Genomic DNA, 20,006 nt, shown 5'->3' with positions numbered 1-20,006 from the left:
CAAGCCACAACTACTAGCTCTTCTCAAACATGCACAATTACTAACTACCCTAAGATGCTCTTGCATCAGACACCCTATGTGTGAAAATATGTTCTTAGTAGCTGGAAGAACATCTTCTAGGATTCAACACATAAATCCCAAACTAGTTCTTCACATCCATCCTTGGTGTGCCACATGTTTTCCTTCTACACTAATCTCTAACCCTATTGCAATCCTTCAACTCAACTCGGCTACCAATACTCGGGTCCTTCTACCAAGTTCTTCATTCTACAAAGGAATAAGGGAATGCTTCCTACTACCTTTCTCAATAGTAATGACATTCTTGACTCAATCATGCATAGCCCTGCAATCATACTGCCAAGGTCTACCAAGCAATATGTGACAGCTACTCATGTCTACAATATCACACAACACTTGATCCTTATACTACCCAATCAAAATATCAACAAGAGACTACTCCCTCACGTCCAAAGCATGATCATCTTGTAACTAGCCAATACTATAAGGACAAGGATGTCTCATTCTCTTCAAACCAAGTTTCTAAATCATCTCCTTAGTAGCAAGGTTATTAGTGCTACCACCATCCACAATCACATTGTAGATTTTACCACTAGACTTACAAGGAGTCCTAAATAAATTATTCCTTTGACAAGGTTCTAATACCTTCTTACCAAACATCACTCATCGAGCCAAAAAAATCTCTCCTTGCTCAGGTTCATTGATACAGTCTTCAGCCTCATTCACAACATCAACTCTTCTATCACCAGCCTTCTATGAACACTCAAAAGCTCTATGACCTTCTTCACCACAATGAAAATAATTACTTTTAAAGGTAACCTTACCCATCCTCTTCCTCAACTCAATAGGTTTTTGTTCTTCTTCTACACTCGATTTATCCTTTTCCTAGTGATCTTTCTTCTCTTCCCCTTAGGAACTTCCTTGATTTATCCTCTTCAACTTATCTTCTACCTTCAAAGCATGCTGATAAGAATCCTCAACTGAATCAATCTTCAACATACCAACCTCATCCTGGATATTGAATCTCAAACCATTAGTGTACCGAGCTACCTTCTCCTTAGACAATTCTCTATGTCCAGACTGAATAGTCATCTTGTAGAACTCCATAGCATAATACTTCATAGAAATATCCTTCTACTTTAGATTCAACAACCTCTTAAACAATTCAAGTTCGTAAACAATAGAAATGAACTTAGCCTTTAGTTTTGTCACCATCAATCTCCGACGAGTGATCTTCATTTTGTTAAGTTTGTAGTTACAATCATATTGATATGATCACAAGTTTCATTATTGATGATAAAATAAATATTCCTTTATATAAATAAATACATATATAATAATGTATATATTATACATATGGTTAGCTTTATTATTTTATACTAACTAATGATGTTTAAACCTTGGAGACATGTCTCTTCATGTCTCCTTCTCTCATACTTATATGAGATCCAAATATGCATTTGAAACATATCTATAACAATGGCAATATTATTACATTTGCAGACACAATCCATGTTACTTAACATGGTATGAGAGCCTAGTTCAAAAATGTAAAGAGAGGATGACACCTGATGCTAATTTGAAGACAACTCAACATTTGATTGTTGGTGTTCAAATAAAGTAACATATAATATCATAAGCATGGATGGGAATCAAATGCTCTTCAAAAGTCCCTGTCTTCTATTAGTACTTCATGCAAATCAAAACTTGAAGTGCCTTGATCATAAAAGCCATAGAATTAGGTGTTTTTACCATATTTGTGAGAAACATTGTTACCAGATGAGATAGAGGTATGCACACAGTTTGGGAGTCCATGCCCAAATGTTTCTGCAACAAGAACTTATTTTGTAATGTGGGAGGTTGATAAGGTGGAAGACTATATATTAAAAAAGAGAGGCATTGAATGACATAATGAAGACAAAACAAAGATTGAATGAGAGTAACAAGGGTTATGGTGGTGTCAGGGATACCTCAACTATAAAAAAAAAGATCCAATGAATTATTCTATTGTGAACAAAGGAAATCTAGGATGCCATTATCAAAATCTTAATGGCATCGAAGAATGTATGAAGAACATAAAATAGAGAAGATAATCGATAGGTAGCAAGGAGGAGGGAGACTGGATGTCACCTATTAGGCTGTCTCTAGAGACAAAGAATAAAAGAGGATATTCTCCTTGCTATCACATTATAATTAGTTCAACAAATATTCCATTTGATTCATTGCACATAGTCATCTTTTGTCACACATAGTTTATCTAAGTCTTATCAACAAAATATTTTTATTAAAGCACCTTTTGGTAATAAACTTGATTCACCATATTAAATGCAGATTGGAGTTTTATAATATTTATTTTTATATATGTTCAAAGTATTTACTGATGTTCTTGGAAAGGGATTACATAACATAAAGAAGCAGAGATAAACAAAGTAGAGATAAACATTCATTGCATGCAAATAAGTCCACATCAGCAAGTACCATGTACATTTTAGTAGGTTGCATCAATTCACACCCATATAAATCGGTAAAGACAAGGTATTCAAGCCATCAAACAAGAACTGAATAATAAATCAAAATGAGACCATTCAAATATAGTATCCGCAAAAGGAACAATCACTTGGAAGGCCACATCACATTCATGTTGGACTAAACCATAACTAATAAGGTTACATCCTCTCAAAAATAAGGTCGCAATATAGAATAAATGTCGAGCATTGGACTAAGAAAATGGTGAGGAAGTATGGACCCCATGACTTGGGTCAAGGTATGATGTAATCCTTAGTTGTGTTATATATTATTTGTAATTATGGATATTTGAATTGTGAATATTTGAATATAAACATTTGAAGATAATGTATTATATAAATAAAAGGAATTGTGGATATTTGAATATTATTCAAATTCTATAGTGATATCATTTTAATGAAAGAATAAAATAAAAATGGGCCACACAAAAAAAAATTGTCAGTTGGAAACTTTTATCAGGTTGTTGAAAATAGATTGATACAAGTATGATAAATATGTTTCAATCATTTTTTTGTCACTGATGTCAAACCTATTATCTGCTAGTAAGACAACTGCTTATATGATTTAAAGTACTATCATTTATTTGATTGATGAAGAGGATTTGATCAAATGAGGTAATAATAACACCTAGAGGAAAGGTTGAGTTATGATATGGAAAATGTGTACAAGAATAAGCTAAGACAATGATATTATAATGCATTGATAATCTACTTAAGATTGCAAAGGTTGGTTACACTGAGCAAGTTCAGAAGAACAAGTTAAATGAAGTTAGTCTGCCAAGCTTGACAATTTGCACAATAGGTGCTAAGAAAAGTTAGTGCAAGCCAAGCAAAAATTTAGTTAGAGCCGAGCAAAAGTCTATTTTAGTGTGAATCGAGTAAATCAGTTGATGTCGAGTAAAGTTTAGTTGATGCCGAGCATCAATAAACTTTAGTTCATGCCGAGTGATTTTACAGTGGATTTCGAGAAACACAGTATGTGTCAAGCATTAGGAGCTAGTTAATGCCGAGTGTCAGCATTATTTGAAAGATCATGAATTTGATGGATTTGAGTTATCAAAGTTGATTTCTTAGAATATGTGAACCATGTGGAAGATAAGATTGATGAGCTGGTGGCACAAAATTCATGGTAAACCATTTTATGGTGAATTCAAAGAGGATTGAAGGAGAAGTTTCTAGAAGGGAATGAAATTAAATAAGGGGTAGATTCATTGAATCCTACCTAATCTGTCCTAATCCTAAATTGGATGATGGAGGATGAATGACAAAATATCTTAATTCTCTATTTATAGAGATGGATGGTTAGAAGAAAAGTTTGTCAAGTGCAAGAACCTAAGGAAGACAAGAAGTCTAAGGTATTGCTTCATTCATTGACCTAAGAGAAAAGTCTGCATTGGCAGGTTAAGCAAGAAGGCTTAAGGGTATGGATGCTTGAAGGGTGAACAAGCTATCAGAGTTGAAGTGTGTGAAAGCCAAGCAGAATGGAGGATAGAAACATAGATTTGTAATCTACAAATGGAGTTGTAAGTTATTATCAGATCAAGCCTTACCGTTACTCTCTAATAATTGTATCAGTCTTGAGTAAATCCTTTGGATTGAGGTTGACCTAACAGTCATTTGTAAATCCTTTAATCAAGTAACATTCCAAATGAATGGTCTAAAGTTCTCTAACAAGACTCACTCCTAACAAGGTAATTGAAATCCTTTAATATGGTCACATTTAACAGTGTGTATTGTAACCTTTAATAGGGTTGGCCTTTCATAGGACATCACTTCAGAAGAGTGAGAAAGAGTAGCATGTTATTGGTGGTTTTTCTCAAATTGGGTTTCCACATAAATCATTGTGTCAAGTGTGTTACTGAATCTGTTATATTTCATGTTTACATTTTTGCAAATTGATTTGATAGTAACCTACAAGTTTTAAGTGATTGCATAATGTTATGGATGCATGCATGATGAAAATGTTTTATGGGTTCACTAAGATGTGAAAAGTTATAATAGTAAAGCTAGACCTTGGATAACTGATTCACCCCCCCCGCCTTCAGTTATTCTAAAGAATTCCAAAAATTAATATTAGAGCCATCTGCTTAAGAGGACTCGTTTGAAGGTACTAGAAGCATAAAGATCAAGATGTCAAAAAAATAAGTACCCAAGCTTAATAGAGATAACTTTCTTGCATGGCAAAGTTTGATGAAGCTAAACATTGGAGGACTTGGAGATCATGCACAATCTACCATTTTTGTTGATCTAACTCTTGAAGGTTTGGTAGGTAGGTTCACTGCTTTTGAGCTATCTAATTTTGATAATTAAAAACCTGCAAATTTTGAAACTACTTTCAAAGGTAAGCTATCATTGAAGGAATCAAATGAGAAGAAGAATAAAAAGTCAAAATATGTGTCTAGTGATAGTGATACAAATGAGGAAGATGTAGATCAACTTGAAGCACTATTGGCAAGGAGGTTTCATAGAGGCAAAGGAAAGTTTAAAGGTAGATTACCTATCATTTGTTTCAATTGCAATGAGGTTGGTCATATTGCTAATAGACGCCTAGTGAAAAAGAATTTCATAGGTGATGATGAGTACAAAAGTAGAAGAGATGAAGACAACAAAGATTACAAAGTCAAAGGCAAGAAGTCTTGATACATTGCTAAAGAGGAAACAAAAGATAAATCTGATGATCATGATGATGAAGTGGTGTATGTTACTATGAAGGATGAATTTGATGAAGATAAGGCAACTACACTTGTGTCTTGTGTGAAAAAGAATGATAGATGGATAATTGACAGTAGGTGTTCACATCACATGATTGGAGATAAAAAGTAAGTTCATTACCTTGAATTGTTATGACAGAAATAGTGTAATATTTGGCAATGATGCACCATGTTTGATAAAAGGAAAAGGTTCTATCAAATTCATAGAAAATATTTTATGTGAAAGTGTTTACTATGTTGATGGACTTAACTATAATTTGTTGGGTGTGTCACAAATGGATAATTTAGAATGTAAGGTTGAATTTGAAAACAAAATTGATAAGATATATAATACTGATGGAAAACTGATTAGAAAGTGTGATCAAACTAGAAGTAATTTATTCTACCTTAATATAGGGGATGCTAATTGTTTAGTTGTAGAATTTGATGATGTGTGACTATGGCGCAAGAGGTTATGTCACGTTAATTTTGATAACTTGGTTAGTATCAATAACATGAGAAAAGTTAGAGGTTTGCCTAAGTTGAAGAAGCCTGACAATATAATGTGCAAATAATGTCAATTATGCAAGATAACAAAGTCAAGTTGTAAAAGTAAAACTCATACCTTGAAAGGAATACTAGAGATTGTTCATATTGACTTGTGTGGACCAATTGAAGTGCAAAGCTACAAAGGAGTTAAGTACATTATCCAATTAATACTAAAATACCCCACTAACTATACCCCACTAACATTACCCTACTAACTTTCTAACATGTACACTAACCCCAATTATTCCCCAACTAACTACCCACTAACACCTTTTTCTCCCTATTAGACTATGGCTTACCTTTTTCCAAGGCACCAAGTCACTTAGAGGAAGCATATTTCTCTTTCCAAGGTGGAGGTGACTTATGCCATAGACCAAAATCTGACATGGGCTGATCCCCAAGCACCCATTTCCTCCTCCAAGGCGTGATGTGATTGTAAGGATGGGAAAAGGCTTTAACATGTCTTAAATACAAATTGTTTTCACCGTTTTCAAGGATTAGTCGCCTAAGTTAGAAGCTCTGACTTATGTCAGAGACATGCCTCCCTCCAAACATTTCATAATGTTTTCAAAAGGGATATGGATGCCAAGGTGGGGTGGGGACCCACTGTCCTCCAATCCCAACAACCTTTTTCACTTTATGCATCCTTATGAAGTTGACCGCCTAGGTAAATGGGGGGAAATGTTTAGTATAAGTCACAATTAGCTCATTTTGATTTTTTTTTTCTATTTATTCATTAGTGTGTGTTCAATGTGCTTTTGTTATTTATTTTATTTTATTTTCTGTTGTACCATACTTGGTTTAATATATTTACATGTGTCTCTTTAAATAATCTTGTGATTTTAGGAAAGGACACAAGAGACCTAGGGTTAGCCACCTTATATTATAACCCGTAAGCCTTATAGGTTCCTACTAGGAGTATCAAGTATATTCCTTTTATTATTTTATTGGACTGTAATCTTGGGGGAGGAATTATTTTCTTCCCCCATATATTTTCCAGTGAACCAAATATACACGTACAAGATTTTTTTCTTATGTATTTGGGCTATGTAACTTTTTCAAACAAATTTTCTTTAATCTTACCATAGAATTTAAGTGAATATAGTTGATGACGTGATGGTGTGATCTAACCTAGAAATTTATTAGAACTATGAATCTAAGTGAACTAATTTTCATACACATGTAATAAACTATGAAATAGGATAACTTTCTTCCATTAAATTGAATGCATAACATATAAACTTATATTGCAATCATCTATGTTTTGATTCAAAACAACTATATCAAAAGAAACATAACCACTATGAAATATTTCTATGAATTGATTTATAATAAGGAGTGACTCATTTACATGATTCTCTATTATAAATCAATTCACATAATGCAAAAATTACAATGAATATTTCTTTACTAGTAACTATATACAAATTTTCAATCTATCCTTACACCATTTCAACAATCTACGATAACAAGGGACTTTTTTTTTAACATCACATGGGCACATAAATGGAGACACGACATCAGAACTCAATATGAGATAGCATGGAAATGATCTATCTCCGCACAAACACTTGGTTCACCAACATAGCTAAGGAAAAACCCTAATATGTTCAAGGAATCCATCTTCATATATACCTGCAACACACACAAACTAGGAACCATGGAGGCTCACCTCCCATCCTAGGCTTATATGAAGCCACCTACCAAGCAGGGGAAACAAGATCCAAATGGGATACACACATACAACATATGATAATGCATGAGAAACTTACAAGGAAAAACATAATACTCCCTTCCAAGGTTTACACTTTGATTCACCAATGGAATCATAAGAACATTCAGTGAAGGTGGGCTCTTCCAAGAGGAGATTTGCCATGTCAATACAATTCACACCCATTGAATTTTCCATACCTCTACAAGGCTTGCAACATACATGCTTTCCTTCACAATCTTCCACTTATCACCCCCAAATTCATATTTCCACTTATCACCTCCAATCATAATATCAAGACAATGGCTTCAATGGAGCCCATTCCCCATGAAAATTTTCCCCTTCTCTCCAGGAGAAGAATCTCTCTATGTTGAGCCCAACTAATCCCTTCACCCAAGGCTTCTCTTCCCTCCCAAGGGTGACTGAAGCCTTCACACCCATAATCAAATTCAACATTCAAATCAAACAAAAGAAAATCAAGAAAGAAAAGCCAAGAAATCTACATGAAACACAATACACATTCCCATTGACACAACACAATACCAAAATCTACAATACAAAGATTCATCACACCATGCATGATTCCATGACACATACTCCATACTTGCAGATTTATTTATGTAATCCTTAGAAGAAGGAGAACAAACATGGTTTGAATCACCAACCTTGGTTTAAGCTAAAGGCAATGATAGTTGTTGTAGAGCTCCCTTAATCTCTCTCCAAACCCTAATTGTCTCTAAACTTAGAGAGTGGGTGAAAAACCCACTAATTTGACCAAGGCTCTCTAATAAGGCCTTCTCACTAACTATTTTAGCAAAGACACCTAGCCACTTCCTCTTACAAACTTCTCTCCTCTAAATTTACTATATTTTTCTTGGTGGGAACATGGGAGAAAACACATGTGACAACTCAAATTTCGAATTGATGGAAGAATGAATGGGTAAAGGGACCCCCTAGGCTATCTAGGCACTCACACGATCAAAATTAGGTCCCTAACATGATATATTATCATATGGGTAACTTATTTTCACCTAAAAGATACTTGGGACCACCTAATGACCCCTCAAAACCCTAGGCAAGTCAAAATTCGAATTTCCTTTGATTGTGACCCATCCTAGCCCTTGTTAAGTAGGTTTACTTATTTATTAACAAGGTACCTACTTTTAGGGTAAATTGCCACTATGATCAAAACCCTAAATGACATGTCAATGCACACAAAATCCACAAGTGTCAAGTGACACATAAAAGCACATTCCACATCACCATGACATGTCCTTAATGCATCCTTATGATTAAACATTTCAACATACAAGAAAACTTGCATTTACTAAATAAAATACATCACAACAAGGCTTTTGAATCTTCCAAAGATTCTCCTTGGTTAAACTGTGGTCATGTAGGTTTGGAACTTGTTTCCCCCAAGAATTTCCATGGTTCCACTTCTTACACATTAAACTCAAGCAAGAGTAGTCCAAAGAGGTCATATAAAATATATAGCATAAATGCATATAATTTCAAATGTTACAAATCCCTATCACATATTTCAGTTAAATTTCCTTTCCTAATCATTTCAAATAATTCATTCAAAATGTTAAGATATCAAAATTTGCATATCATAAATCATCCTAATCAAATTAACATTTATCTGCATATCATAATCATCCCAATCAAATTAACATTTATCTGCATATTATAAATCATCATAATCAATTTAACATTTATTTGTATATCATAAATCATCCTAATCAAATTAACATTTATCTGCATATCATAAATCATCATAATCTAGTTAACATTATGCATCACATTATAATCTAATTCTATCCTATCATAAAGTTGCATCCATATGTGTTCGACAATCCCATACATAGAATAAGGTTCTTAGAACATATCATAATTTCAAACACTACTGACATATCAAAATCAATAGATAAAACAATCCAGTGTCCATCTAAGTCTCGAATAACTGTTAGAATATCAAAGTCCCTGAATGTCAAAATGCAAGTAAAATATCTATGCTATGACGGGTCAAGATGAGACCTCACATCGCCCCCGAGGCATGAACTCACTTTTGGAGTTCATAAAAAAGATATAGGTACTGAGTCTTCATTTGAGCTGCATCCTCCCATGAAGCCGTGCCTCATCATAATAATCCTACTAGAATCTAAACTAGTCCAACTCTTTGTCTAAAAGTCTGATGGTCTATCGAAACAAAATGTGATTGAGTTCCCATGCTAGCTATCTATTTGTCCCCACCTACAACCCCAATATCCATAGCTCAATGCTCTGTCTGATGACCATCACTCACTACAAAGACTTTGTGGGCTTTGCCTAGGTCTCCTACTATGGGTTATGAAGTGGCTGTATATCGGCTACCTCCTATCAAAATGTTTGGGCACTCTCTTGCTAGGTGACCCATATTACCACAAGTGTAACATGACCCTCAAGTATAAATTTGATCTTCTTGTGCTCCTTCTTACTGCTAACCCCTTGTCCTAATGGGTCCATTGCAACTAACTCTGGATGATTGTTGAGTCCAAGTTGGCTGCTTATAAAGAGTCAATGTCCACTCTTTCGATGTAGGGCTAGTGTTCCGTTGGAATCCCTGTTGTGTCTGTGGGACCTTAGAGGACCCTACAGTGTGGTTGCAATTTATCTTCCAAGGGGGCCTTTGATGTCTTGACTATTGACAAGGATCTTGGTTATGAGACCGACCTCGAAACTCCTATTTATTATGAACATCTTCAACAACCAAAGCTACCTCAAGTCCCTCTCTAAAGGTGTTAGGAAAGGGCAAGCATACTGAGTTCTAAAGGCACAAGTTAAGGCCCTTGGTGAATCAATAGATTCACAATTTCTCATCCTTCATGTACTTGACATAAGGAAGGAGTTCTAGAAATCTACTCTCATACTAGGCTACAGTAAGGCCCCTCTGCTGGGGGTCATGGAACTCCTCAATCTAACTTTGTCTAAAATGCTCTAAAAGATATGTGTCTCTAAATTTGGCCAAAAATGCCTCCCAGGTAAGAGTGTCTACTCTTACTCTGCTTATGGTCTCTTCCTATTTTCACCAATTGGAGGCATTGTCTTGTAATAAGTGGATAGCAAGTCGGGCCTTTAGATTGCTCCCATATGGCCATAATGCAAAACACCTTTCTAAGCTTTGTAACCATGCTTCTACCTGTGTACCATCTATGGTTTTTTTGAAAAGAGGTGGTTTGAGTCAGATCAAATCCATAATCTCATTTCCAATGTCCCTAGGTGATCTCACTACCGCTGGTGGTGGTTCAATCTAATGAATTGAGGCCTCTTGATGGTTACCCTGTCCTTTTGCATCTCTAGTTAGGGGACTCTTGCTTTTTCCTTGTTATAAGCTCTATGCTGCCCCATTCCTTGTTGTTTAGGCTATGGAACTATGGGTGGCATCCTTTCCTACACTATCCCAATAAGGCTTTGAATGACTGTGAACAACTAATTGGAGTTTTGAGATTGTTTGAGTGGGGGTCCATTGATTCCCTGTTCTGCCCCTCTAGATGCCATTTGGGCACCCCTACGGTCTCTAACACTTCAATGACCATTATGGGTAACAACATGCATCCTACACACAAGTTCCAGTCTTAGTGAGTTAAGCATCATGGGTTAGGCTCTAGTGTTGTAACCAATTGCTCTGATACTAGAATGTCATGCGCTAAATTCATCAAGGAAAAAACACAACCAATTTTTTTTTAATTATTATTGTTATTATTATTATGATGATGATTATTATTATTTATCTATTAAATATATAAAACCATGTTTTACGGACACCTTGACAATTTACAAAATACAATTTGGCTATCATCTAGTTATGTGTTCAGGACACCTTGACACAAGGTTTATTGAGGAACTGTTACAATCCTTAAGTGTGCTAAGGTTCATTCTCTTAAACATGGGAATTCCTTAGTGGTTGGATTAGAATGAGGAACATTACTCTTGAGTACTATATTTATAATTGTTTGACGTGACAATTAGAGAGTTAAATTCCAACATGGCTCAAATCTTGATTTTTCTTCTTACTACTAGGATATACATATATTCTTGTCTTGATTGATTTCCACACTTACTAAGGAATGTGTTATCAAGGCTTGCATTAATGTACTTACTAACCTTAGGATCTATTCATACAATATATAAATATATCACTTGTGAAAATAATGCACCCCTCTTACATCAATGTAGATCCAAATCATATGTCACACTACTTTAATTACTATTTTATGGAAGGATAAGGGGGTAGGTTCATGATGCAGGAGCATCCAGAGGTATAAGGGCAATCTGTGTCAACTAAAAAAAAAAAGTACTTAGACTTAGTTTCTGTTTCATGTGTTTTCATTTTTGGATACCCATTTGGGTCAAATAAAGGTTCCAACTCTCACAGTTCCACTATCAATGTTCTAGGATAGAGTATTTGAACACCTTGGGATATGTGTAAATGCCAAAAAAATAGGAGTATGTAATTGAGCCATCATTTTGGTGAACTAGAAGGTGCGAATTGGCCAGATGATTTTCATTATAATTTAGAGCATTCCAGAAAAAGAATCAGGTCAAAAGGCCCCACGGTTTGAAAGTTATCGCAATTTTTTAGTTTCTGGAGACATCCTAAGAATGCTTCGAAGTTAGGTTAGGAGCATTAAATGACCTCAAAAAGGGCCAAAAAATGGGGGATGAGTGAAGCTAGTCCATAAGGCTATAGAGCACCTCGAGAGATTTCCAGAAATGTAAAGGGTTTGTCAATCGGAGCTACGGTTCAAAAGTTATGCCTCTCGAAAGTTCGGTTACTGTTTCTAGATTCTTCTAGATTTGTGTCAAATTCTAATGCAGCTTCTGGAGCCTTCTATTTGGTTGATGGATGCCAACTAGCACTTTTTAGAATGTACTCCTAATCCTTAATCCTCTGGGGTCTATTTAAGAATATTTCTGGCATTGTAAAAGGCAGTTCGGAGTGGAGATTGAGAGGAGGTATTGAAAGGAGAAATTATCTCCATATTTATACTATTGTAAGCCCTTAGGGCATGTTTTGAAGTCTATTTTCTCTGTACTGAATTTATTAGAATTTTTTCACAGTTAATAAAATTTTCCCTTTCCTATTGTGTCCATTCTATGCTTGGGTTGTGTCCCCATCAAGTGGTATCAGAGCTGGTTTTCCTGAGTGTGTAGACAGAGCATTGATTATGAGGCAGTTTGCACCAAGATTGTGTGGTTGTGAGTTTGAGTTAAGAAGATGCCTCTGCGAAGAGAGCGTGGTGGAAGGGCTAGAGCTATTAATCTTGAGGAGGTTAGAGCCCTCCAAAGGCAGGTACAAGTGTTGCAGGAGGAGCTCCATAGCGAAACAAATGTTGCCGCAAGCGACAAAAGTGAGGATGACAATGAAGAAGAAGAAATTGGACCAGATGGGGAATTTGATAGGGAAGTTCTGAATCAGGTAGAGGAAAGGCTTTTTAGGGCCATTACTAAGTTTGGGAAAAGACCTACAATTGATGTGGGTGTATTTTCAGGAAATCTGAAACCAGATGAGTTGATCAACTGGATCAATGAACTGGAAGAGTACTTTGAGTATGAGGATATTAGGGATCCAGATAGGGTTAAGTTTGCAGAGGCCAAACTAAAAGGCCATGCCAAAATTTGGTGGCAAGAGGCTCAATTGGAAAGAAATAGAAGAGGAAAGGATAAGATCACGAGGTGGGATCGTATGGTGGACAAATTGAAGAAGCAATTCATTCCTGTTGATTATGAGCTTGATTTGTTTAAGAAGATGCATGGGTTAAAGCAAGCAAGAAAATCAGTCCAAGAATATACAGAGGAGTTTTACCGACTTCTGATTAGAGCAGGGCATGCAGAAGTAAATAAGGAGAAGGTTGCTTGTTATATTAGTGGGTTGCAACCTAGCATCTAGGAGGAATTAAGTCTGGTAAGAATGACTAGCATTGAAGAGGCATACCAGTTTTCCCTACGAGTTGAAGAGAAGCTAAATAAGAGGTTTGAAGGGAGACAAAGAGGGCGTGGTCAAGGAGGAAGGGGTAGTTTTAGGTCATCTGGAGGCCAAAATGAAACCCAAAAGAAAAATAAAGATGTGGGTACTAACAAGAACCAGAGGAACGAGGGTTTTAACTGCTTCCATGATCAAGACTTTGGAAATCAGAGAGGAAGAGGTAGATGACGTGGACAAGGAAGAGGGGGCTTTCGCGGTACCTGTTTCCATTGCAATAAAGAAGGTCATCGTGCCTTTGAATTTCCTCAACGACAAGGAAGGATAGATAGGAGAGCTGAGGGTCAAGCTAGGGTTGTTCATGTGGATGAGGATGCACAATCATCACATTTAGAGGATGCAAAAAGAGGAGAGACTTTAGTAAATGAAAGGGTCCTACTTGTATATGAGCAATGTTAGTATGCTAATAGAAACCAAATTTAAATAAAGCTTCTACAAACTAAACAAAATTCATAAACTTCAAGATAGACTAAGATGAGCTCTTAATTGAGAATATGAGCCATTAATGGGCTCTCTCAATGAGAAGCTCTCTTGTTGAGTAGCTTTGTCTAAATAGATAGGATGTATGCTCAAGCTTTATGCTTCAAAAAGGGCTTCAAATGGAGTTGGAATTTGGGTGTGAGTGTATGGTTTTGATGTAAAATGGCTTCTTAAAATGGCATTATGACTTTACTTCATGGATTGTGTTATTTTGCAAAGGGGAAGGATCCAATTTATAAGCAAGAGGATTGAGGGATTGAGGGCTAAGATGCAAGGATGGGAAAAAGCTCATGGAGGGCTCAGATTGCATGAGAGGAGAGCACATGGATTGTGCTTGTTTACAACCAATCAAGGAGTGAAACATGTCACAGGGTGAGAGGATGGAGGAAAGGGGAAGGATGAGTCAACAAAGGAGGCTCAAGGGATAAAATCTTCATAAAGACCCTCATAATGGCTTGTAAGAGCAATAAAAGGGCTTGGAAGAGTCATTTATGACCTAGTGGGCTTCATAAAGTTTTATGGTTGAGATATTTTGAGGGAGATGAGAGCAATTTTGACTTGGGCTTGATTAGGAGGGTTTTAAGCTTGATTAGGATTGTGCAAATGATTAGAGGATGGATTAGGATGGTTTAGGATTAGCTTAGGGACAGGCAAGTGGATGGCATTTAATGAGGGTGGATGAAGGAGGAGATATTTGTTAACTTTGGCTTGGGTTAGTAAGTTTTAACCCATGTTTAGGGAATGTGACAAGGTTAGGAGGGGATTAGGATTAGGCTTAAAGACATCTTCTAGAAGAGTCTAGACTTTGGATGAGGATAAAGACTTTCTAGAATAGTCTAGAACTTCCTAGGATGAGGATGAAGACTTTCTAGAAGAGTCTATAACTTCTTAGGATAAGGATAAATTAGATTTTTAGGAAATAAATAAAGTTTTATTTATTTCAAGGGTTTGGGTTGAGGAGATATTTATTAAAACTTTTTTTTAATAAACATGAGGATTAATATTTAATCTTAATTAAATATTTTGAATTGGGATTAGGGGTAGGAAATGATGGGATTAGCCTTTAATCAAAATTAAAGAAGGATTAGAAGATTTTGGAAGAGGTTAGTGGTCTTAAGGAAATTGGCCAAGTTTTGGGCAAAAAATAATTTATTTATTTATTTTGGGTTATTTGGTCAATTTATTAATTAAATAATTAATAAATAAGGAAATAATGTTTAAATAAGATTTAAACATTTTTGGGAGGGATTCCTTAATTAAATATTTTTAATTAAGATAAAGGGATTTAATGGCATAAAAATAAATAAATAAATTAAATAATTAATTAATTAATAAATGATGATGTCATGAGAAATTTTTCAGAAAATAAAAATAGTTTATTTTCTAAAGGTTTTTAGGTGTCTACACTACTAAGTGGTGAGATTGAACCAGGACAAAGGAGGAGTTTATTCCATACTAGGTGCAAGTGTGAGTATAAATGTTGTGATGTGATCATTGATGGTGGTAGAACTGATAAATTGGTATAAGAGGAGATGGTCTCTAAGCTGAAGCTCAAGAGGGAGAAACATCCCAAGCCCTATCAGATTGCTTGGGTGAAAGATGATCATAAGGTCCTGGTAAGTGAAATTCAAAATTGGGAGTTACCATGATGAAGTTCTCTGTGATGTTATTTCAATGGATGTTTGCCATCTATTGTTTGGAAGACCGTGGCAGTTTGATAGGCATGCAGTACATGATGGCCATGCAAAGACATACTCTCTAACAAAGGATGGAGTTCGCCACAAACTGAAGCCCATGAAAAAAAAGGTGAAAAGGTATGTAGTAGTGCTAGGATTTGTCTTGTTGATGGAAGGAAGTTTTTAGATGGCATGAAACATTAGCATATGTGCTATGCTTTGATTCCTAGGAAAGATAAAGAAGGTAGTAGTGAAATACCACTTGAAGTTTCAGATTTACTAGGTGAGTTTGGATATATCATCTCTGATAATGTTCCAAAAGGATTACCACCAGTAAGGCAAATCAGTCATCAGATAGATTTAATCCTAGGAGCTAGTTTTCCTAACAAGGCTGCTCATAGGATGACTCCTACTGAAACTGAGGAGCTAAATAGACAGGTTCAGGAACTATTGAGGAAGGGCTTGATTCGAGAGAGCTTCAGTCCATGTGCAGTACCTACAGTACTCGCACCAAAGAAGGATGGAGAGTGGAGGATGTGTACATCCTCTCTAGCTATAAGTAGGATAACCATCAAGTATCAGTTTCCTTTGCCAAGAATCGATGATCTTATGGACTGCTTGAGTGGAGCTCAGTACTTCACAAAGATAGATCTCAAGAGTGGCTATCATCATATAAGGATACGAGAAGGAGATGAGTAGAAAACAACCTTCAAGACCAAGGAGGGTCTTTATGAGTGGTTAGTCATGCCCTTTGGATTGACGAACGCCCCAAGCACCTTCATGCGGCTTATGAATGGGGTACTTAAGAAGTTCTTGGGAAAATTTGTTACTGTCTATTTGGATGGTATTTTAATTTTCAGCAAGACTTTGGAAGAACATTTATTGCATATTCGTAGTGTCCTTGAAAGGTTAAGGGAAGAGAAACTATTAATTAATCTAAAGAAGTGTATCTTTGCAAAAAAGGAGTTAGTCTACTTGGGGTTTGTTATATCACCTGAAGGTCTCAAAATGGATCCAGAGAAGGTAAAAGCCATCTTGGAATGGCCTATTCCAGGGTTTGCTACTGAGCTAAGATCATTTCATGGTCTGGTTAGTTTTTACAAATAGTTTATTAAGAATTTTAGTGGCATATGTGCACCCTTGACTGACACAGTAAGAGGGGATAGAAAAGAGTTCAAATGGACTGCGGCAGCTGCGAGAATTTTTGAATTGCTGAAGAAGAAGGTGATCGAACAAACTGTGTTGGCAACTCCAAATTTTAGAAAGGTGTTCCAAGTGGATTGTGATGCTAGTGGCAGTTCTATTCCAGGGCTGTATTAAGCCAAGAAGGTAAGCCTACTGCATATTTTAGTGAAAAAATTGAATGATGCAAAAAAGAAGTATTCTATTTATGATCAAGAGTTCTATGCAATAGTTCAGGCCTTAAAGAAATGGAGGCATTATTTATTGCCAAAGGAATTTTTTTTGTATACTGATCATCAGACATTAAAGTACCTAAATAGTCAAGGTAAATTGAATCAGAGGCATATGAAGTGGATAGAGTTCTTGCAGAGCTATACATTTGTGTTGAAGCATAGAATTGGAAAATCTAATAGGGTTGCAGATGCACTAAGTAGGAGATAGTTGTTGCTTATAGTAATGCAGGTTGAAGTAGTTGGGTTTTATAAACTCAAGAATTTGTACCCTGAGGATCCTGATTTTGCTGAAGCATGGAAAGCTTGTAAAGAGCTTGTTGCTGTAGACAGAACTAAGTGGTTAGACTATCTAATTCAAGATGGTATGTTATTCAAGGGTAGTCAATTATGCATTCTAAGGAGTTCCATGAGGGAAAATCTGATTAAGGAGAAACACAGTGGAGGGATGGGAGGACATTTTGGTCAAGATAAGACCATTGCCATTCTCAAAGAACATTATTTTTGGCCTCAAATGTCACAAGATGTGAAGAAGTTTATACAGAGTTGTCAGATTTGTCAAGTCACCAAGGGATTTAGTCATAATACTGGACTATATCAGCCATTGCCTATTCCATCAAAGCCATGGGAGGACATAAGTATGGATTTTGTTCTTGGATTGCCGAGGACACAAAGGGGTAATGACTCAGTATTTGTGGTGGTGTATAGGTTCTCCAAAATGGCACATTTCATTCCATGCCACAAAACTCATGATGTTGTCCACATTAAAGACTTGTTTTTCAGAGAGGTGGTAAGACTACATGGTCTTCCAAGAAGTATAGTTTTTGACAAAGATACTAAATTTGTAGGGTATTTCTGGAGAACATTGTGGAAAAAGTTGAGAACAGACTTGAAATCCAGTTCCACACATCACCCACAGACTGACGGCCAAACAGAAGTGGTAAACAGAAGCTTGGGCAATTTGCTGAGATGTTTAGTTGGGGATAAGCCCAAGGGGTGGGATTTGATTCTACCACAAGCAGAGTTTGCTTACAATAACTCTGTAAATAGGAGTACTGGTAGATCACCATTCTAAATTGTATATGGAAGTAGCCCAAGGACTGCACCAGAGTTGAGGAAGATAGAGCAAGGGGAGAGGACAAGTGCTAAAGCTGAAGAATTTTTTGAACATATTAAGCATCTACATGAGGAGGTCCAAGCACACATTGTCAGGATGAATCAAGAGTATAAAGGTAGGGCTGATCAAAGGAGAAGACATAAGGAATTCCAAGTAGGGGATCTAGTCTTGGTACATTTACAGAAAGAAAGATTTCCATCTGGTTCTTACAACAAGTTGAAAATGAAGAAATTTGGCCCTTGCAAAATTTTGAAGAAACATGACTCAGGAAATGCATATGAGGTGGAGTTTCCAGATGGTATTCACATTTCTCCTATTTTCAACATTGCAGACTTAACAGAGTATCATGATGATGGTGTAGATGAGGAGCTGATGTTAGAGCCATGTCCAATTCCTGCTTCTAAGGAGGAGATAGAAGACATTCTAGATCATCGTGTGCGTAGGAGTACCAGAAATAGGCAGTATGAAGAGTATCTGGTCAAGTGGAAAGGACGGTCGATAAAGGACTCAACTTGGATATTAGCAGCTGAGGTTTCCCATTTGGGATTTCCTTTACCATTCATAAAGTGACAGGGTCACTTTTCAATCTACCCTGGGTGTCTGATGCAGGATCATCCAAAGGTATAAGGGCAATCCTATGTCAACAAAAAAAAGAAGTACTTAGACTCAATTTCTGTTTCATGTTTTTTCATTTCTGGATACCCATTTGGGTCAAATAAAGGTTCCAACTCTCACAGTTCCACTATTTGTGTTCTAGGATAGAGTATTTGAACACCTTGGGATATGTGTAAATGTTGGCAAAATAGGAGTATGTAATTGAGCCATCATTTTGGTGAACTAGAAGGTGTAAATTGGCCAGATGATTTTCATTGTAATTTAGAGCATTCTAGAAAAAGAATCAGGTCAAAAGGCCCCACGGTTTGAAAGTTATCGCAGTTTTTCAATTTTCGGAGACATCTTAAGAATGCTGCAAAGTCAGGTTAGGGGCATTAAATGACCTCAAAAAGGGCTGAAAAATGGGGGATGAGCAAAGCTGGTCCATAGGGCTATAGAGCGCTTCGAGAGCTTTCTGAAAATGTAAACAGTTCATCAATCAGAGACAGTTCGAAAGTTATGCCTCTCGAAAGTTCGGTTATCGTTTCTAGATTCTTCTAGATTTGTGTCAATTTCTAACGTAGCTTTTGGAGCCTTCTATTTGGTCGGTGGATGCCAACTAGCACTTTCTAAAATGTACTCCTAATCCTTAACCCTCTGGGGTCTATTTAAGAACATTTCTAGCATTGTAAAAGGCAGTTCAGAGTGGAGATTGAGAGGAGGTACTGAAAGGAGAAATTATCTCCAAATTTATACTATTGTAAGCCCTTAGGGCATGTTTTGAAGTCTATTTTCTCTGTACTGAATGTATTAGCATTTTCTCACAGTTAATAAAATTTTCCCTTTCTTGTTGTGTCCATTTTGTGCTTGGGTTTTGTCCCCATCAGTTCATCAAAAATGCTTTAGCTAGAAATAGTTTTGGGGTTCGTAACCTAGACACACACACACACACACACACACACACACACACACACACACAAGTATCTTAGATATACTTGTTAAAAAAGTAAATATGGATTGTTATTATTGTGTACCAAATAATGGATATCACTAAGTACAATCAATCCTTGGTCAAGATTATGAAAAAATATGTGTATTGATGGAGCTGAATTAATAAAAACCTTATATCAACCAAGTCTACATACTTGAGGGCTTGATGATGTTAAACTTCTAATACTGTTTATACATGTATATATGTCAAACAAAATA

Source organism: Cupressus sempervirens, chromosome 11 (genome assembly GCF_028749045.1).
Source record: "Cupressus sempervirens isolate cs-2001-9-10 chromosome 11, ASM2874904v1, whole genome shotgun sequence".
NCBI classification, from domain to species: Eukaryota; Viridiplantae; Streptophyta; class Pinopsida; order Cupressales; family Cupressaceae; genus Cupressus; species Cupressus sempervirens.
This window is presented reverse-complemented; position numbering follows the sequence as displayed.